This window comes from Cupressus sempervirens, chromosome 2 (genome assembly GCF_028749045.1).
Source record: "Cupressus sempervirens isolate cs-2001-9-10 chromosome 2, ASM2874904v1, whole genome shotgun sequence".
NCBI lineage: Eukaryota > Viridiplantae > Streptophyta > Pinopsida > Cupressales > Cupressaceae > Cupressus > Cupressus sempervirens.
Window position 1 is genome coordinate 68,656,659 of NC_143119.1, and position 23,081 is coordinate 68,679,739.

The 23,081-nt window shown below is 32.9% G+C and overlaps 1 long non-coding RNA gene across 1 annotated transcript; it reads left to right on the forward strand.

Annotated features, from left to right (window-relative positions):
* The first annotated feature begins 14,406 nt into the window (after positions 1-14,406).
* LOC149571083 (uncharacterized) lies at positions 14,407-15,164 on the forward strand. Its single transcript, XR_016358399.1, has 2 exons — positions 14,407-14,669; positions 14,980-15,164. It is a non-coding gene; the product is annotated as an uncharacterized LOC149571083 (long non-coding RNA).
* The last annotated feature ends 7,917 nt before the right edge of the window (positions 15,165-23,081 follow it).

Consider the following 23,081-nt stretch of genomic DNA (forward strand, 5'->3'; position numbering starts at 1 on the left):
AAAATAAAAAAGTTACGACAATTACAATGCAAGGAATGTTAGTGGTTACTTCACCAATGTATGCACCAATAACTTCTATAAAAAACCCTGAAAATAGTCCTAAAATGCCATGATTTGGAAGGGGCCCTCTTCAGTATATTGGCAACCCTCAAAATACAATTGTAGGTGGAGTAAGTTTAACTTGAGTTGGAGGAGCATACAAGAATACAACTGATAATTCACCTTTCAAACACTCAATTGTGTTAGTAAACCTACATTTTAGTTTAAAATATTTTTACATTGAAGTTTGATCAGACAAATAGAAGAAATAGGCAAAATATGAAGACTTTGAAAAGTGATGTAGTTGCTAAATGTCAAGGATCTATTAATAATATATTTCAAACATATGATTCAAACGCCAAAATGATAAACTTCATGGTTGTTATGCTCCGAGCTAGATATAATAATACACAAAAAAATGTAATAAATCATAACAATGTACATGTTACCAATCTTCAAATGGATTTCTCAAAAGTGAAAAATATCAACAAAATCAATATATGAAAAGAGAGCAATAAAATGGTCTACTCTACACTTCTGAAAGTGAAGAGGGAAAAAAAAAGTCGTACAAAGAAAATAGTAAAGTTATAGGGAGACCTTGATAATGTGAAGGCCAAGGAGAAAGCAACAGACAATAGGTTCAAAGAATTGCAAAGCAAGATAAAGAATTCTTCTCCTAGAGAAGCAATTGTCTGGCAAGAAAAGATGAATGAATGACTAAAAATTTTGACCAAACAATTGGATGAGTGCAAAAAATAATTCAGAATGAAAAAACCTCTACTACATATTTTTTCAAGTCTATAGAGAGTAGTGCACAGGTTGGCAATCAATTAAAAACTGACCTAGACTCTACAGTCAAGGAAAATAATAATTTGAAGATTGAATTGGAACATGAAAAGAAAAAAGAGGAGTCTAAGGCAAGGATAATTGATAATTTTTAGAAGGAAATGTGGAATGAAAATAAAAATGAGGAGTCTAGTGCAAACACAATCCACAATTTGAAGAAGCAATTAGATAATATGAAGAAAACATAGGAGTCAACTACAAAACAATCCTTGATTTGAAGAAGGAATTGGAGAATAAGAAGAAAAAAGAGTCTACTACTATTGAAAATAGTAACACAATCCACCATATGAAGAAGGAATTGAAGAATGCAAAGAAATAAGAGGAGTTGACTACAAAGAAAATCTTAGATCTGATTTTTGATGAAAGATTGTAGCAAGCTCACTTGACAAAGTCAAGCATAGAGTCTTTGATCTTCTTGAAGTCTTCACTTGTAAATCTCTTTGATTAGACATTCCACTTTACTTACACAACCAAAATCACTGAAAATTTCAAAAGCTAGATTCATTTGATGGCCGATGCAATGACTGAGAATAACATAGGATGCCAAATCTAATATAAGTATAGTTTCATTGGAAAAAATATAAATATAGGGTGCAACAAATTGGAGATTTCTTTGAGGGAATTTTAATCTAATTTGTGATGAAATGTTTTAGCAAACACACTTGACAAAGTTAAGCACATAGTCTTTGATCTTCTTGAAGTATTCCTTTGTAAATCTCTTTGATTAGCCTTTCCACTTTACTTACACAACCAAAATCACTGACAATCCAAAAGCTAGATTTTTTTGATGGGCCATACAATGAATGGGAATAACATAGGGTGCCAAATCTAATATAAATATAGGGTGCAATTAATTGGAGATTTCTTTCAAGGAATCTGAATCTAATTTGTGATGAAAGATTGTAGCAAAATCACTTGACAGAGTCAAGCACAGAGTCTTTGATCTTCTTGAAGTCTTTAGTTGTAACACGTGAAAGTACCTTCTCTTATTCTGATTCTACTTCGCTTCCTACTTTGTTGGGGTTAGAGTCGGGGTCGACATGGGCATCATATTGCATTGGTATGTCAACTTCATGTACCCTGGCACATACCTCATCATTTGCACCAATATGTAAAAGTTCCCATGATTATTCAACTCTATGATTTCTATCCACTTTGAAAATGTTGATTCATTTAATGGTAGTAATTGATACAAAGATCCAAGCTTTACATGTCACTTTATGCAACTTATTATATTTTGCAATGAACATAGATCTTTGTTGAACCCTTTTTCATAATATTTCTCATGTCCTATAGTATGGGGACAACAGCTGCTAAAGTTAAGAGTATCTTAACATTAGTTAGACTTGAATATAGCTTAGGGAATCTATCTAGCATAGAGTGGATTAGTCCAAGCAAATATGGATATTTAGAGAATACTCAATGCATTGGTCCTTCCTAAAAGATCCATCTAGTTTCATTGTCTTTAAGAAGCTTCCTCCCATTAGTAAGTCCTTGAGAAAAGTGTTGAAATTTCCAGACTCATCTTGGACTTTAAAAAAATGGTTGGTAAATCTCTTTGTTTAGACATTCCACTTTACTCACACAACCAAAATTGCTGACATTTTCGAAAGCTAGATTCATTTGATGGGCCATGAAATGAATGGGAATAGTGTAGGGTGCAAAAGCATTCTTGATTCTTTTGCAAAGACCTCCTTTATGACCTTGCATAACCGAAGCTCCATCTACTCCAACACACACCAAGTCTTTGGAAATCTCTGTGTTATCCAAATCTCCACATTGAATTATAGTACTATTTAGTAAATAATATAAATTTTTAGTTTTTGTTCTACAATTGAACTTAGCAAGAGAAAGTAGAAAGGGTTGATGAAAAAGATCATTTATAATGTAAACATGCATGCACACCTAGGAAGTATTATAAATTGTTGTAACTTCATCTAGAGACAATGTAATGAAATTTGAGCATTTTATTTTTTCCTTCATATCTTCTTTTTCAACTTGTATAAGACAACTGACCCATTTTCACCTGTTATTTATTGACCAGTGACTGTTCAAATAGTTTTGAACTTTAAAAGAGTGAAATAAACTAGTAATTGAAGGGTAGTTCATCATTGGACATCCTCTCCTCAAAATATAAAAGACCACACTTAATTGAACTACTTTTCCTATATTTTTCACTTCCATTGCTTTCTCAATGAAATCTTCAATGAAACCTTTTACTATAGAATACTTCTCCTATAATTTCTAGTGTAACTCATATATTTCAGGATTCCTAATATGTAGACAAATGTCCTTTGTTTTCCAAGTTAGCATGGATTTTTCAACTCTATCTATAGTTTCCTTTTTGTAAAATTTACCAAAACACTTTTCTATGGTATCAAGTTTAAGGTGCAACCTCTTCTCCTTCTTTGTTATCTCTATGCAAATCTTACATCTACGTTCTATAGGAGGCTCACCATTAACTGAATTGGGCACTAGTTCAATGAACCAATACTTTTTCATATATTCTAATTGAAAATTTCTTTTGGATAGATCCCAGCGAGATCAATCTTTTTTTATTCTAATTTTCTTTTTCCCTTTTGTGCATGAACATGATTTATGGAATGCTTTTGGTTTTCCCACCTGACTAGTTACTAATAGACTCTAAGTCTATAATATTAGTTTGTGCATCCCTACTCAGGGGAAGTGCCTCCAAATCATGTTCAAGTTTGTCCTCGATTGAGATTCAAGTTTAGGAGTTCCTGTATATAAAGGCCTTTGAGATGCATCTAGAATGCCTTAGAATCAGCTACATGTTAAGTCACACAACTAGGCACATGTCCACCAGATATGGGTTATCCTCCATTAAGCATGGAAGTAAGTGCGATGATGAGAAGATAAGCCTATAAAGGTGTAACACGCAAATCAGTGTTATAGACAACATGTGCTAAAATAGAGTTGCATACTTCTATGTTGTCAACATGACAACTCAAAAAGGTGTAAGGAAACTTGGCAACAAAGAATATAACCATTTCCACATAACCCATAATAGATCTAAAATAAACATAGAATTAAAATCCACATGCAAGAGAATAGATAACATACCCACAAAATTGTGACACAAGATATACCCTGGGAAACTCTCATTGAGGGAGAAACCCACCCTCCAAAAGCATCCATCATCATGTATTATTCAGCAAAAAATACCATTGCCATACAACCATGGAAGTCTTCATGGCCATAGCCATAACCGAGCAAACTATGTGAACAAGCATAAATCCACACATCCCATGCCATGCTTTCAACCTTCACAAATGCTCCCTTGGCTAACCTGTCAAGCCTTGTCTCGCTTGACTCTTGCCTTTTGTCTTCTCCTTGTCACTCTTTCTCTATATACAACAACTACCCTTGTGGCTACTTATATAGTAGCAAGTCCCACAAAACCACCAAGTGGTATTACATAAACCATGTGCTAAAACCATGTGCTACCTAACCCGCTGACCCAACATTTAATATTGGGCATTTAATTTTTTTTTCCCAATATTAAATAATTACATAAAAAATAATCACAATGTTACAATACAACTCATCAAGAATATTCTATGAGAATCTTTACATGTTGCACGTCCATCTAGGTACAACATTACATAATAATATAAAATAATAAAATATAAGAATATTATGCAATGTGTGCAACACCCATTATCTCAACAATCTCCCACTTGTTGTATACATTGCATAGGGTCAATCTGTAGCCACATAAATGAACAAGGGAACAATCCCTCCCAGCACATCCACCATCAGAGATCAAAATACACCAAGTGCTCCATCCTGGTACCTGCAACAAAATCAAAGTATCCAGCATCTCGAACATGAATGATCTCACCTCCTATTATGCCACTCCCACTGGACATACATAGAAGCCATCCAAAGAGAAAGCCACCCAACCTGTCACATTAGAAGATCATAAAATCTTGTACCAATTGAAATTCAAAGCACAAAAAAACCTGATCCAAAGGTAATCACATGTATCCGTAGTTGTCAAAAAATATCCATAGCTGAAATAGCACCCACAACAAAGTGCCAAACCCATCCAACTATCCATACCTCAAAGGTATAACAAGTGAATCTCATATCACCGACATATCCAATCTACAACCTGCAATCACAAGCCTCAAGAGCAATACCTGCCACATATATACCAAGAAGCTCCCACTACAAAAGATAATGTCAAATCTATAACCAATCCACTCGTAACATCTCAAAGAAGTGAATCCATGTAGTATCAAGGACATCCACAATACATAAACTAATATCCTGCAAGAACAACTCTTATAACAAGTCTCCAAGTTCTCCACAACCAACAAAGGAAAGAGATAAAGAAATAACCATGTCATCTCTCACATGACATACATGAGCACAAACCAGTGATCACAATCTCTAACCAATCTCAAATCCAATGTAAGCAAAACTGAACATCCAGGAAGATAACCAAGATTAGAGAAACCATGCAAATCATAACCTGTATCATGTCCTTCTACACACACCTCTAGATGTAAACTGTGCAAGTATGATCTCCTCCATAAAACCCCAACAAGAAGCCTCAACAACACCCAAACCATACCATATAGCTAATCATGGATGTAAGCCTCTCACAAGAAGATCAAACTCAATAAACCCATTCCTAAACCAAGGAATAACCATTCCTAATCCAAGGAAAATGCTCAATATAAAACCATCTCCCAAACTCAACCAGCATAACAACATATGCACATGGAGATAACCAATGCTTAAACCATCTCTCAAATGAACCCTCTAGAACTAACTCATGTGCCATAGCTCAAGATCCATATCCATGAAAGATAAGCACAAATATAATGCAACTGAGATAAAATAATGGGCTATACCTCTCACGTAGCAAACCGCTGAGTAGACCAAGAGTGGGGAATGAGAATGCTCATCAAGATACCCAAGTTTCCAAGCAAGACTCATCTAAGAACAATCTCCTCTCAAGTCCATATTAGGTGACTGCCCCTCAGACTTCCTGCTGAAACCATCAACCATCCCAACAAATACTTCTCTAATCCAAGAGAAATCAGCATCACCACCATCTCTAAGTATCCATGAGCACTTGTAACCAATCAATCCATGCCAACTCCAAATGCAACATAGCAATATCATGAAGTATCCAGCTTATGATCAGTGTACTCAATACCAACAAACTAAACCAAGATCAATGTCAAAGTTCCAACCATGGCCTCAGGAACATAAAAATGGCAACATGATCTTACCATCTCAACTAAAGAGATAACAGGCTCCACATGAACACACCATAACATGTCACAACTCTAAATGCGTATCAAGAGTATACCATGACATAATAATGAAACCATCCTCACACCAAGGATAACATGCCAAATAAAAGCATAAACCACACCTTTGCCAAGAACCCTATGAGTCCTCAAGATGCAACCATCTCCATACACCATGAAGAAAACCATCTCTACATACCAGGAAGAACCATCTCCACACACCATGAAGATAACCAAGAACTTCATGAGTCCTCAAGATCTAACCATCTTCAAACACTATGAAGATAACAAGTGCACCATGCAAATGTCAAAGACACTTCTGCAGCAATAGGATCTAAGACAAACCTCTAACATCTGCAAACACTCAATAAATATATCAATGACAACAACTCTCACTCAACTGTGGTACCAAGTCACCTATGGCATCATAAAATCCATCCCCTCCAAACCAAGAAGATATAAACCAAACCAGGAACTAATCCTACACTGTCACCCCATCATTGTCACAAGCTCCCACTAAACTGTGTATCCAAGCTATCCATGACATATGATGAACACCCATCCTCTAACCATGAGAATCAACCAAGACATAAAACTAACAAAGAACTCAAAGTGCACATCATGAGCTCCTCAAAAGAAACTAAATAACCATGATCCTCAACCGAGAAGATATACCACCATAACCAAATCAAAAATCCAAGCTAATGAACATCAAGGATGTACCTGTATATCCAATCATGTCATGCCAAAATCCATGGCACCATGATCACATCCATGAACTGAGCATCTGTCTCTCAATATGTCCAACCTGTCAGCATAGTCAACCACAATCCTCTGCCATGAGTGTACTTGGTAACAACATCTCATCCCTTCTACATGAAGATAAAATCATGTGACTTAGGGCATAGACAACCCAAATCCAAGCCACCAATCTGAATATGCATCAATAATGAAAGATCAATGGGCAAAGACAACCCATAACCAAGCTATAAATGCAACTTGTAAGTATAGACCGCTTACAACACTACACAACTTGTAGACCCAACAAGTCATCATACATATCCAAACCAAACAGTGATAACCATATCATCATGAGACCAATCTGAAATATGAACTGAGTATACAATGACATTAAATCATAAATCTCCAATGCCATAAACTCACAACTTACCATAGTCAAATTATATACCATAAACTATTTAGATTAATATATCAACAAATAAATCATGCCAAACCTGCACAAAATCTAAACCAATGTGTACAGCTCTCCAAGAGCTTTCCATTGACTACTTGAAGTCCAAAATCTAACTCTGTATGCCCAAGTTATGCCCTAATCCGTGCTCAAAATAAATAACATCTGACTTTAGGGCTCTTAAAACCTAACAAAATTTCAAAATCATAGAACCAAACCTACACCATCTTCTAGTGCTCTGAATTAGCTTTCCAACACCTATAAGAACTCTAAAATTTGATATTCTGAGAGAAAGTTATGGCCGTTTTACTAAGACAGTCTTTTTACCATTTTCAGTACGATTTTTCATTTTTAATTTTTTTAGTGATGAAAATTTCGACGGGATTAAATTTGATGGCCATCATGGGTTGAAACTAAAAAACTCTTTTATTTCCTCTAAACATGGCCAAACTAGAGCATATTATATATCAAAATTTTTTGAAATGTCAACCCGGATCCAATGGTGAGGTATGTTTTTACCCAGGAGGTCGTTTCTGCAAGCTACCCCCCAAAACCCTCATTTAAATGAAACATCCGAAAAAGATATTTTTGTCCAACAATTTCACATGCCCAAAATATTTTAACATCCCATCATAACAGCAAATCCAAAAACCCTTAGATCTGCAATAAATCATTCATATATCTTGCCCTTTCTATTATCCTCTCATGCATTCCTATGGATTCAATCTAGGGTTACAATAATAAAATCATAGCTCTGATACCACTTGTAAGGAAACTTGGCAACAAAGAATATAACCCTTTCCACATAACCCATAATAGATCTAAAATAAACATAGAATTAAAATCCACATGCAAGAGAATAGACAACATACCCACAAAATTGTGACACAAGATATACCCTGGGAAACCCTCATTGAGGGAGAAACCCAGCCTCCAAAAGCATCCATCATCATGTATTATTCAGCAAAAAATACCATTTCCATACAACCATGAAAATCTTCATGGCCATAGCCATAACCGAGCAAACTATGTGAACAAGCATGAATCCACACATCCCATGCCATGCTTTCAACCTTCACAAATGCTCCCTTGGCTAACCTATCAAGCCTTGTCCCGCTCGACTCTTGCCTTTTGTCTTCTCCTTGTCACTCTTTCTCTATATACAACAACTACCCTTGTGGCTGCTTATATAGTAGCAAGTCCCACAAAACCACTAAGTGGTATTACATAAACCATGTGCTAAAACCATGTGCTACCTAACTCGCTGACCCCACATTTAATATTGGACATTTAATTCTTTTTTCCCCAATATTAAATAATTACATAAAATATTATCACAATGTTACAATACAACTCATCAAGAATTTTTCATGAGAATCTTTACATGTTGCACGTCCATCTAGGTACAACATTACATAATAAAATATAACAATATTATGCAATGTGTGCAACACCCATTATCTCAACAAAAGGTGCACAAACTCCTAAGTGTCTCACAAAATAAAATAATAAAATAATGCAACATAATAAAATATTGCATTAACCTAAGTAAAGTTAAATAAATTTAAATAGTAAATATGTATTTACACCAACAATATCCAAAACATATATTACATTGGTGATTGGACCAATATTTTTGACCAATCATGTGATAACTAATGGGCAACTACCATGAGTATTAGATCTAAATCTGATAAATATCTGGCAACATAGTTGACTAATGTTACATGCACAATTCACCAAATGACGATCGACCCATGATATGGGATCACCAAAAGGCAAAGATTTGCCACTAAAGTAATCTCTGGCTTATATAAAATAGGTTAGGGTTAGGATTTGATAATGTATGACAAGGCTATAGCTTCTTGTGGCAGTATTGATTTATAAGAGATTGTAGATTGTAATAACTGGATAATAATAACATTGGACTTGCTATTGGTGGATGTGGCCTAAGGATTGGGCAAACCATGTTAAATCCTTGTGTCTTCTATTTTCTTCTGTGTCATTTATTACTTTCTTATACTGGTTATATTTGAATGCAATTGCTACTTCTATCTATGGTTAATCCTAACCTTGTGATTTGGTGTGAGGGCTATATGTTAAATATCAATAATGATATAGTATATTTAGAGAAAATTTCTTAAAAATAAAATTTCCGACGTAATTTTGGTGAAGAAGCCTAGTGTAAACATAGACAAATATTTTTTCAAAGTTTATTTTTATGGTAAATATTAGGATTTTTTTCCAACAAAATTATATTTATATTAATAATAGCTACTTCAAAAAGATCTCCTAGAGAAAAGAATGAGAAAAAATAAACTCCAATTATTGCCTAATACAAAAGGGATGTAGAAGAAGGAAGACTACATTAAGAGAGAGTATCTATCAACACTAATGAATCTTGTCCCTAGGATTCCCAAATAGAGAATATTGTGATTACAAAGAGCCCAAAACTCATATGAATACAATTCATTGTTTGGTGACTACAATTGAGACTGTGATATTAGAAAGCCATCTGACACAAGTGCAACCCAAGACCTTGGACTGCATACAATATCTCGAAAGAACAAGTAAGATCCATAAAAGTAAAAACATGTGAAATCACAAAGAAACCATGATTTACTATCAAATAATATATGAGAAGGACTCTACGTTAGTAAATATTAGAATTGTTCTCAATAGAACAAGTAAATTTAAGTATCTCTCTACTAAAATAGTTGTCTATGTAATAAAGATATTTGAATTTTGTACTTGAGGTCAACTTATGACATCTTTTGGCTACAAAATTTTCCTATCAACATGCCTTCTATATATTATGATATTTTAGTTTTAATATAAGGATTTAAAACATGAGATTTCATCTAAAAATTATGAAGTTTCATACACACTCTATGACTAAACTATAAAAATCTACTAAGAAGTGCAAAACATCTACTTCAATCTAAAACTACCTTCATTTTATTGCAACTTCTTGAAGTCAAGATATTAATCGAGTATTATCAATTTTTATTTTCTAATTATGTTGTGTGCTTTGGCAAAAGGGACAATGAGAGTATAGTATATGAAGAGGATAATTTTTTATAAGGATTTTATTCATTAATATCTGACTTAAAGAGTATGATTAATGATTTTTCACTATCCAATTTTGAGGTATGATTTGGTTTGAGGGTTATATGTTTAATAATGTCAATGAAAGTGTAGTATATAAAGAGAATATTGTTTTAAATAAATATTCTACTGTAATTTGATGAAGAATTATAAAGATAATAAACCACATAAACATTTGATTTTTTATTTATTCACTTAGATGATCAATATATAAAGGATTGATAGTTATGGCAATCAATTACAATGTAATTGTATAGTAACTATCTTATAACTTTCTAATGTACTAGCCACTTAAAAAATATAACCTTTATAGAACATTGTTCGCATCCTTATCCTTCTCCTATCTCCATCATCAAATCTTTGCTGAATTTTCTAAATCATTGGTCTTGTAAAAAACTTTGACTTGTGCCTTTGAACATCTTGAACATTCTATTTTTTCTTCAAAAGTCAGCCTCGAATTCCATCTTTACGCTTTTTTTCTTTGAGATGTAACTTAGAAAACATAACATTTCACTTAGGTAATATCGCACTTGGTCAATACTAGACTTGCTCAAGCAATACTGCACTTCCAACTTAACTTTGTCAACTTCTCAAGGAACACTATAGTCACTTAGGAAATACTATCTTCCTTTTTTAACCTTGTCGGTCGATTTAGCTTGTGTAGCTCAATATATTACAATATTAAATGATTTAAAAATAAATAAACCAACATTACATTATCACTACCCAAATCATTCAAATGGCCATTGAATAACATACTTTTCGACTCAGTCTTTAACATAACTTCTTCAAATCCTCTTAACCAATCAAATGATATGGAACTCTATTGAATATGCATAATTTCTAGCCAACTAAGAGTTGACATCAATAACAACGTAACATTCAATGTGACTCTCTTACATATATTCATAACATTACTAATTATATTATTAGTAGGGGCTAACAATGTAGTGGACAAGCAAGTATGGTTCTATTATTGAAATTGATGAATTGAATGTTCCATTAAAAAAAAAAAATTATTTCCTAAACACTAGCAATTTGACTAATTAACATCATGGAGGAGTCAATTAATGAGGAGGATGATGGTGACCTAGCTGGCTTGCTGGTTTGGGAAACTGTTTCCTATTAGCAGTATGGTTGTGTAGGCTTATGGCTTGCCTGTATATTCTTGAGGCATAGTCTAGTTTATTTTTGTTGTACATGGGATCCTTATTTCTTTTCGTTTGGGAACTTTGATCTATGCCCCTTTCATTTGTGGGTGCCTTTTTTGGGTGCAGTTTGTACACTTATTTAGGAGCCTTGGACTAGTTTTGGAGGTGCTTCTATAGGCATTTGCAGCAAACATATATTTTTTCTAGGTTGTGGTTCTCTACTAACCTACTTCTTTCTAGGTTATTAGATATTCCTCCTTACTGTGAGTCCTCTATCAGTGAGGATTCTTGGGTTTAGTTCTAGATGTTGCGTTTCTAGAGTTCCTCTCTCTATTGTGAGGGTTTAGCTTTCTCTCTTGGATGTTGTTCAACTATTGAGTGCCTTTGGCATTTGCATTTGAAGATTGTCTAGGCCTTCTGTGGTGATTTATATGAGGGAAGGCTTTCTCTATTTTGCTGGATCTTTTACTTGTCATCTACTCTTGTATTGTTCCTTGTCTTCCTTGCTTAATTTGGTGGGTTTGAGGAGGCTCTAATCCACTCCTTTATCTGTGGTAACTCTATTTTTGCATCTCCCTTCTCTTTCCTTTTCTTTTTGAAGGTTTTCCCTTTCTAATTTTCTTCCTGTGAAGCTCTTATAAAGGGAGAGTCCTTCTCTCTCGAGGTGAGATATAACCCTATTTCTTGGTGGACGTTACATTGTTCTCTCCATTGTTCTATTTTTTTTTGGTTTCCTTTTGAGGTGGGGCACATCCTTTCGAGGTGGATTGTTGTTGGTAACAAGATTCTAGTAGTTGTGGATGCTCGTCCTCACACAAATGTTGGGTGATAGGTTTTTTTGGTTGTGAATGCTCCTCCTCACAGAAACGTTGGGTGATAGGTTTGTTTCTAGGTGGATAGCTTCTTTTGCTTGTGCTCTCTCTCTCTCTCTCTCTCTCTCTCTCTCTCTCTCTCTCTCAGTGACTTACTTCTCTTTTGAATTGTTAGGTTCTTCAAGATTCATTTTTGTTGACCTATGTCTTATCCATTTAGTTTTGGACTTTACATGTGGACTTTTGGTGTAGCTAGATCTTTTATTTCTTTTACTAGTTTCCCTCTTTGTTCCTCTTCCTTGCCCCTCCTTTGTTTCAAACAAGGATTTTTCTTTGGCATCTAGTTTGAGGTTGCCACCTAAACACCTTTTTTATTCAAAATGTAATATCTTAGTTGTTGGACCCTAGGTCTGCTGGATGTGGTTCCATTTAAAAACCATTTGAATTCTCATCTTGTGAACTTCTTTTGGCCTTCCTTTGAGGCTTGATGTTATTTCTACGATCTTACTAAATTGTTGGTTGTATGGGTTCAGATCCTTTCCCATTATTCTTGATAAGGGCAATTTGAATAATTGACTTTTCTAACAAATGTCACAAATTCATTTTATTTTTTAATACTCTATGGTTATACTCCTTCTAGATCCCCATCCCATTTGAAATAGGACCATTCACAATAGCTCTTTAATAAAAAGATCAAATAAGAGAAATAACCTACTTTTACTTTTCAATACGGCCCCGTTTGGTTGGGGAAGATGAATTTTTGACATAACCAGGTTATCTTATAACCAGGTTTTCGAAAACCTGGTTTTGTGGTTTGGAAAGCCAATGGTCCGTTTGGTTGACACGGAAGATGAATATATTGTGGACCCCACAATATTATTAAAAAAACTGTCATAAAATTCAAAACCTGGTTTTAATTTTGAATTCCACCTTTTTACTGGAAGAAACTTCTTCCAATTTTTGACCAAAATTGGAAGATGAAATTGAAAACCGGGTTATAATTTTAACCAACCAAACAACAAAGTTTTTTTGCAAAACCTGGTTTTGCCCCTGATAACCCGGTTTTGCCCCTAATAACCCGGTTTCCCATAAAGTAAGAAACTAGAGAGCAATTGTTTGTTTAGTATTCTATGAATAATTTTATTATTGATCAAAGTTTAAATATAAGAATAAAGTAACTAATAAATAGGCACATCAGTAATGTTTTTATATATAAATCGTTGACAATTAAAAAAGGAATCTGGATATTTAAAATATATATATACTTATGCGACATTCATTTAAAATGTGAATTAATTACATGTGGAGTCCTCTAAAAATTTCGGAGACAAATATCCAAGACTTATAAGATTTTAATTTGATATTTGAAACGGTCAAAACCGGTAACGAACAGTCGCGTGGAACTTTCGGAACGACACCAAAGCAGACGCACGGTTTGATTTTGTAAACGGTCTGAAATACAAAGAAAGAGAGCTATGCCATTACCACCGACAACAACTGCAAACATGCGATGAAAGAAAAACAATCCATATCTCATTCAAACCTAACGTGGTGCAATTCCATTCCATCGTAACAAATACTCTGCGCGTTCCTCATTTATTGATCAAACGAAGAGATTTCAAGGAAGCAGATTTTCTCTACCAATTTCACGAGGGTGCAATTGCGTGCCAAACATAACAAATGAAGAGCTTTCGAGGATTTTAGACTCGCTCAATATTACCTTTGCGTGGAGGATTTCAAAATCATGCCATTGCAAAATGTTGTCTTGTCATAAGAGACAAATCTATTTCGTTTATTTTAGTTATTTGGGTTTTGAAAGAAATTTCTACCAACGCGTTTTGAAGTTATTGCAAAGAAACAGCCATGCATGCACCATCGCTCTTTCACCAGATTACAATGTACTCTAGATTTTTCAATATAAATAGACCCCATGATCCTGTGAAGATGAAACAAAAGCTACAAGACCATTCAATAGATCTCTTGTTTGTAAAAGAAGAAGAATAAGAAGTGGCCTATTCTGAAATTGTAACCCAATTAGTAAAATATTTAGTAGGACGATAGGAATAAGAAGAGATGAGGCAGAGCACAACATTTGAATTAGAGGGAGTTTATTCTTCTCCTTCCCAACAAGAAATCAAGCGATTGCTTGGTGACGTCAGAGGAGTTACGATTTCTGGGAGGAGAGTTACGGTAGATCACGATACAAGCTGTGTTACCGAGTCTCAGCTAGGTAGAAATTAATGGGTGTTGCTATTGTTCAAACAGATCGTATGAAAAGCTTTCAGCAATATTTTTCCAAATTCTTTTGCTAGTTTTTATTACAAAACATGATCATGAATAAAAAGCATGATCATAATACTGAAATTTTTTTAAAAATCTATTGTATTTTCAATTTTTTTCAATTTTGATAAAAAAGGATTTTATCTAGCTAGATCATTAATTAGTTGTTACACTATAATTTTTTAATATTCAGATTATTTAAACTTTCATATTCTCAAATTCTACCTTACATGTGGCTGCCTGTGTTTGTATGTTCCCAGTTGAAAGACTGCAGAAAATTTGTCGCACTGCTAAGACTGTTCAGAAGGCAAATTAAGGACATGGATGGAAGGTGGCATTGCTTGGAAACTGTTTTTCTCTGATTATTATTATTGTTATAGAGTTATCATGAATAAGTATCTTACAATAAGCAGTGCTCAGAGTTTGAGCGCTTCCTCCAATAAAAATGAAGGAAAAACATCTTGTTATTGGTATTCTGTATGTAGAGGTCAATCCAAAATAAAGGCACTGTCGTAAATGTTTTCCTTGGATTTATTTATTTTATAAAATCATTTTAGAGATATTTGTGATTTGTAAATCTGTTTATTCATCATTAAAAAAATATTGGATTATAAATCTCATCAATTAATAGTGGTAGTATATCTTTATCATGATTTAATGAAATTTGATCTAAATATTGATAAAGGAGATATGTTATTGTCTGTGAATTAATAGAAATGTGTAAAATATGAATATTGTGTTTATTAAGTATATAAATCATTCAAGAATGTTCTTCCTTCTAGGAAAAATAATTAATAAGTTTTATCAAATATTTGTGCATTGTATATTTGTACACATTTTGGGTACAATATGCAATATAACATTATTATGCTTGGATGCATAGCTTGTAACATATTTTTTAATAACAAAATTAACTATATCAAAATATTCACATGATAAAGGAGCATTAATACTTAAACATACAAATTTAAGTCTGTAATAATCATTCATCAACCTCTATGAAAAATGAAGTCTTTTGTTTTAAGTATCATGAATCAAAATATATGTATTAGGTCTATAAGCTCAAAATCTATCAAGATTCGTAAATGTCTTTTGAAACATATAAATAACCTAATATGGCCAACTATCTTTGGAAACTTAAGAGTTATCTAACCCTACCCATGAGTAAGATTGTGTTTCCATATAATTAGAAAATAAAAAGTACGAGTTACCTAAAGAAACTAAAATAAATAAAGAAATATAGTTGGAAAATCATGGTTGTGGTGACACTGTGGAATTCTTTTTTATTTTCTGTCTTGTCATAGTGACATGTTGCAGTTTCTACTCCTTATGTCTAAGAGAAAAATCCTTAAGCATTGTAAAAATGGGGAGGCCAATATGTGCAACAATTTCTTGTGTTTAAACTTCCTTGTCTCTCTTAACTTCTATCACTTTCTCTGTGTTACTTTGGAGTTTCTCAATGCAAAGGGTTAGCAGGGATTCAATATTTTCTACTTTGAAGAAATAATCAATTTTTAAAACCTTTTATTCCTTTAGATCATCACTATATTCCTCAATAGATTGAATTATAGTGTCTATAGCCTCCATAGTCTTTACTTTTATCTTTCAGCCATTTCATATTAATATGTTTCAAATAGTTTTGCACAAAAATATTCATCTTTTTCAATCCCTTCAACAAGTTAATGGATTCTTCATTCTCTTCTTTTCCTACCAAATTTATCAATTTGATAATAGTTATGTATACATATTATATACATTATCATCCAAATTTTTACATCTTTCTTGACTCAAACCTTAATCACACCATATTTATGAGCTTTAATCATATGAGATCTATGACCACCATTCATGACATCTCTTCATTACTCCAAGAGGAAATATCACAGCCTAGTTATTTAATAATGACCATAGTGTCATCATAGGTAAGTGATGTACTTAGTTCCAACTTAGATTACCACCCCCATCTAATCATTCAAAACATCAGTTATTATGTTTCTACTTTTTATTTGATCCAACATTTATTTGACACAAGATTTAGGATCAAATAAAATAGGAAGTCGAGATAAATTTTTCAAGCTGGAATGATAAATGGATTCAATATTTTTGTCCATATGGAATAGGTTTTTCTTTAAGCTCTTGCTTATCCTTTCCATCATTCCAAGCACAATTGACCATTTTCTTGGTTGAAGAATCTAGATATTGTATGTCTATTGCCCTTAAAGAGGAACCAATATTGAACTTTTCTACCACAAAATCATTTTTAGGATCATTGAGTTTTCTATCTATGAATGAGTGAAATATATTTGAAACCAACATTATTCTATCTAGGATAAAGTCCACTCTAGAAATAGTTTTTATCTTCTTAGATTTGGCAATCTTCGCCTTAATTTTTACATAATACCTTCCATAGGTTTGGATTTAGGGAAAACATTTCTCTGCTTACTAATTGAAGTCTCCTACGAATGATGGGTACTTAGTCAATAAACTATCCTTATAGGAACTCAAAGCTTTATTCACCCACTACATTATAACACTTTTCTATGGTATGTAAGTCAACAAGCACCTTTTGATTTGGACTTCTCTTATCTATTGCTTTAATTTCAAGTAGAATGGGTAGATGAATGGTTTATATAGGATTTATTTTACCCTTTGAAATGAGACCTCCATTCGAAGCCAATATGTGTTCATTCTTATTACAAGAGAGGTTCTTATTTGAATTTGATCTTATTCATTTTTATCCTAATCAAGTTCAAGGATAAGTTGCCTTTTCCCCATTCATTATTTTATCGATTAAATTTATCTTTTCCATCATCTTTAATTCTATTAGGGGTTGTCTTTAGATTTTGTTCACAGTGAACATAGACCATAATATTATTCTAACTTTAAAATCACTACAACCATGTTCCTAAGTTTAAATGAGCCTTCACAAAACCCTTGCCAATATTTTTTTGTTGAGCATTGTACATTTACATAGTAAACCTTCTAAAGCCTAGTTAAAGGTTCATAGAATCTAAAATTGATATATATTATGAATCACCAATTCAATAGGGAAAGAGATGCTTGTATTTTTCTTTGCTAAAAACTTCTTGTTAATATGGGTTAATAGTCTACAAAGTTCAATCAACATAAATGTTCTAATTGATATTTTTGTAACATGATTGGTCTACCTTCCAAATACTCAATTTTGATGAATGTAAATCTAAAAAATTAAATAAATTAGATGATATGCATGGTCACTACTAAATAGCCTTATGTAACATTCATTTATTAGCACTCTCCTCCACATTATTAAATATGTGCAACAATTTCTTGTGTCTAAACTTCATTGTCTCTCTTAACTTCTATCACTTTCTCTATGTGACTTTGGAGTTTCTCAATGCAAAGGGTTAGTAGGGATTCAATATTTTCTACTTTGAAGAAATAATCAATTTTTAAAACCTTTTATCCATTTAGATCGTCACTATATTCCTCAATAGATTGAATTATAGTGTCTATAGCCTCCATAGTCTTTACATTTATCTTTCAACCCTTTCATATTAATATCTTTCAAATAGTTTTGCACAAAAATATTCATCTTTTTCAATCCCTTCAACAAGTTGATGGATTCTTCATTTTCCTGTTTTCCTACCAAATTTCTCGATTTGATAATAGTTTTGCATACATATATTATATACATTATCATCCAAATTTTTACATCTTTCTTGACTCAAACCTTAATCACACCATATTTATGAGCTTTAATCATATCAGATCTATTACCACCACTCATGACGTCTCTTCACTACTCCAAGAGGAAATATCACAACCTAGTTATTTAATAATGACCACAGTGTCATAATAGGTCAGTGATGTACTTAGTTCCAACTTAGATTACCACATGCATCTAATCATTCAAAACATCAGCTATTATTTTTTTACTTTTTATTTGATCCAACATTTATTTGACACAAGATTTTGGATCAAATAAAATAGGCAATCGAGATAGATTTTTCAAGCTAAAATGATAAATCGATTAAATATTTTTGTCCATATGGAATAGGTTTTTCTTTAAGCTCTTGCTTATCCTTTCCATCATTCCAAGCACAACTGACCATTTTCTTGTTCGAAGAATCTAGATGGTGTATGTCTATAGCCCTTAAAGAGGAAACAATATTGAACTCTTCTACTATAGAATCATTTTTAGGATCTTTGAGTTTTCTATCTATGAATGAGTGAGATATGTTTGCAACCAAAATTATTGTATCTGGGATAAAGTCCACTCTAGAAATATTTTTTATCTTCTTAGATTTGGCAATCTTCGCCTTAATTTTTACATAATACCTTCCATAGGTTTGGATTTAAGGAAAACATGTCTCTACTTACTAATTGAAGTCTCCTACCAATGATGGGTACTTAGTCAATAAAATTTACTTATAGGAGCTCAAAGTTTTATTCACCCACTACATTATAACACTTTTGTATGGTATGTAAGTCAACAAGCACCTTCTGATTTGGGCTTCTCTTATCTATTGCTTTAATTTCAAGTAGAACGGGTAGATGAATGGTTTATATAGGATTTATTTTACCCTTTGAAATGAGACCTCCATTCAAAGCCAATATGTGGTCATTCTTATTACAAGAAAGGTTCTTATTTCAATTTAATCATATTCATTTTTATCCTAATCAAGTTCAGGGATAAGTTGCCTCTTCCCCATTCATTATTTTATCGGTTAAGTTTATATTTTCCATCATCTTTAATTCTATTAGTGGTTATCTTTAGATTAAGATTTACTATTTGTTCAAAGTGAACATAGACCATAATCTTATTCTAACTTTAAATTCACTACAACCATGTTCTTAAGTTTAAATGACCCTTCACAAAACCCTTGCCAACATTTTTTTATTAAGCATTGTACATTTTCATAGTAAACCTTCTAAACCCTAGTTAAAGGTTCAAAGCATCTAAAATTGATATATATTATGAATCACCAATTCAATAGGGAAAGAGATGCTTGTATTTTTCTTTGCTAAAAACTTCTTGTTAATATGGTGTAATAGTCTGCAAAGTTCAATCAACATAAATGTTCTAATTCATATTCTGGTAACATGATTGGTCTACCTTCAAAATACTTAATTTTGATGAATGTAAATCTAAAAAATTAAATAAATTAGATGATATGCATGGTCACTAGCTACATAGCCTCATGTAGCATTCATTTATTAGCACTCTCCTGCATGTTATTAACTAGACTTCCAAAAAAGATATTGCTAACCCTACTATGGTTCTCACAACACCTATGCATCTAAAAGGTAAGGTGGAATTAATTAATTTTTATCCCATCTATCCGTGGTTCATGGTGTTACTGTTGGAATTCCCTTGTACATTCTTTACAATAGAATAGATAAGATGACATATAAAAAATAATTTAGAACATAATTATTAAAACCTTCAAGTAGGCATTCCCCTATAACTTGTTTTGAATATAAGTTTTTTTCTCCTATTGGAATTAATTGAATAAAGAAATACATCCATTCCTCCCATTAAAGTCCTTGTTGATTGATGTTAATTTTGTGTACTAGAATAAGAATATCACTTATCTTTTTACTAAGGTGTTCTCTGGTTAATATTTTGGGAAATCTCAAAGAACCCTTTTAGAATTTCAAGATCTACTTGCTATAAATTACACTTGTGAACTTTTCCTTCATATTAGAGAATAAGTATAAAATTTCAGCCTACATATGGATCCTTTTCTAGGATTTATAACCATTACATTTTTCTACTAGTAATGTACAACAAAACACTACCATTATGTTTGGTTTATTTTTAAAATCATATCTTTTCATACATTTGTAAACTAATTCTTTAAACTATGCAATAGTGGGAAAACTCAATTCTTCTATAATGGTTTTATCATTACCACAAGTCTTCTTTTTTTTCTTTAACATCTCCCCCTAAGATAGTTGATGCCTTTAAACATTCCATCATTAGTGTATTCTTCTCTCTATCATCTTTCCTTTTTTTGGTCTACATGTTCTTTTATTACTTCTCCTTGTACTTCTCATCTCCCCATACTACTCATGGTGATAACTTAACTTCTCCACTTTTGAAAATAATTTCAAAGGTGCCTATCACATTTATCAATGTGACTACTCCCCCTACAAAGTAGTCCATCTTGGTCATCAATCTAGTTTGAGTATAATATTTTATAATCATGGATTTATTTTTGGCTATTCTACTCTACTCCACAAATGATAGGGGTATTGCCCCTAACTTTTTTCAAAGATACTTCAAATTATTCCTTTGAAGAGGTCTGGTAAGGATATTTGCTGATAATTCTTTGGTTGGAAAATATTTCAACCTGGCCACTTTTTATTGTGCTTTCTTTCTCAAAGGGTGATGCTTAATAGAGACATACATTGTCTTTAAGTATATAACCAGTTTCTTCAATATGTTGATGACGCTTAGTATTTCCATGGCATATAACCACTAGTTCTATCACCTTTTCTTGAATACCATAAAGTAGTTATTTAATTCAAATAATATAAGTGCATTTTTCAATTGTAGCTATATATTCAACCCATTTTTTGAAAAAATATTTTCTTTTTTTTCTAAGATACAATTTTGCTTCTTTTTGGTCCATACTAGCAGTCTTCCTCCAAACAAAAATGCAACCACAAATGTTCTCTTTATGTCATTTATATTTCCTACCTAGTCAAAATCTATAAAGACATTGATCTAAAGAATATTTTTCATAGAAACAATGTGTATCCCTTTAGGATTAGCAAAGAATGTGGCCACTATATATACTACTTGTGCAATGTCTAGTATATTGTGCACAATATACAATATTTTAATGATAATGTACCAATTAACTATTTCATTCACTTCAGGACTCTCATCCTCCTTTGATACTTTTCAATCATTAACCATTAGGGGGCTTAGTGGTTTGGACTCCTTTAATCCAAATGTCTTTAGAATCTCCTTGACATACTTTGTCTATCTCAAGGAGATCTTCCTCCTTTTAATTGAAATACTCATAGCCCAATGAAGAAATTTATTTCTCTAGCAATGGACATTTTAATTTCTTTCTTCATTTATTCAAAAGACTCCTCAATCACTTTAACATCTCTTCCAAAGATGATGTCTTTTAAATATTTTTGCAATCAACAACACAAATAATGTCTCCTTCTTTAGATAAATGTTGATGTTATCACTTGCTTTTACAAATCCAATCTTTATCAAATATTAGAAAATTCTCTCATACCATGTGCAAGGTGCATGTTTTAGTTCGTATAAGAATTTATTTAAATTTAATATTTTATCATTTCCATTTGCTTATACAAATGCCTTAGGTTGTTCAATGTACACTTTTTCCTTTGGGATGCCATTTAAGAATACAAATTTTACATCAATTTTATATACCTTGAATCTTTTGTACAGGTTAGCTACTTGGAATATCCCGGCTCCTTCTAGTTTAGCTATTGATACAAAGGTCTCTCCATAGTGAATCCATTGATCTTTTGCATATACTTTGTGAATAGAAAGAAAATGGAAACCCTCTTCACAATCCCAATTTTCAAAATGAATGATCCAAATTGATTAAACACAAGGTGGTGTTTAATGCAGAAATGGATCAAGTGATGAAAAATAGGAAGAAAGAGGTTGGGGGGGGGGGGGGGTAGGGTGTTTGTGATCTTTCTATTATGGGAGAGCACATGGTTAAATCTTGAAATAGATAAAAGACAAATACCAACCTTGAATCTAGAAAATGCTAATTTTTGATGTATGTATGAAGTTTCTGGAATATCTACAATTGATTCTAGATTGGAAATGTTGAGACAGAGAAAACCTAGAAATATTTTAACTTTGTTAAGGTAGGTCAACCTTGAGGTTGTTGGCAGGGCACAATATTACCCTGGGGAACAGTTGTACCCCAAAAAGTCAACCTTGACCAACACTACTTGTTAGGATAAACCACAGAAAGAAATAAAAACTACATGCAAATATAACCAATAAAAAAAAATAGTAGAACACACAAAAATGAACACAAGGCACCAAGATTTAACATGGTTCACCCAATCCCTGGGTTATGTCCACCAAACAGCAAGTCCGATCTTATTGCAATCCAGTGATTACAACCTGATTACAATCTGTAATCCCTTACAGCTCAATACCGCCGTAAGAACCAATTTTGCATCACAACATAATGAAAAATACCCAACCCTAAGCCCTTTAATACAAGTATTAAACCGCTTTAGGGTTATAGCATGTCGGCCATATGTCAGCCACTGCCCGAACCCCACTATTTATGAAGTATGTACAGTACTTTCCTGATCAGTCACCACAATCTAACAATCTCCCACTTGGAGACTGATCCTATAA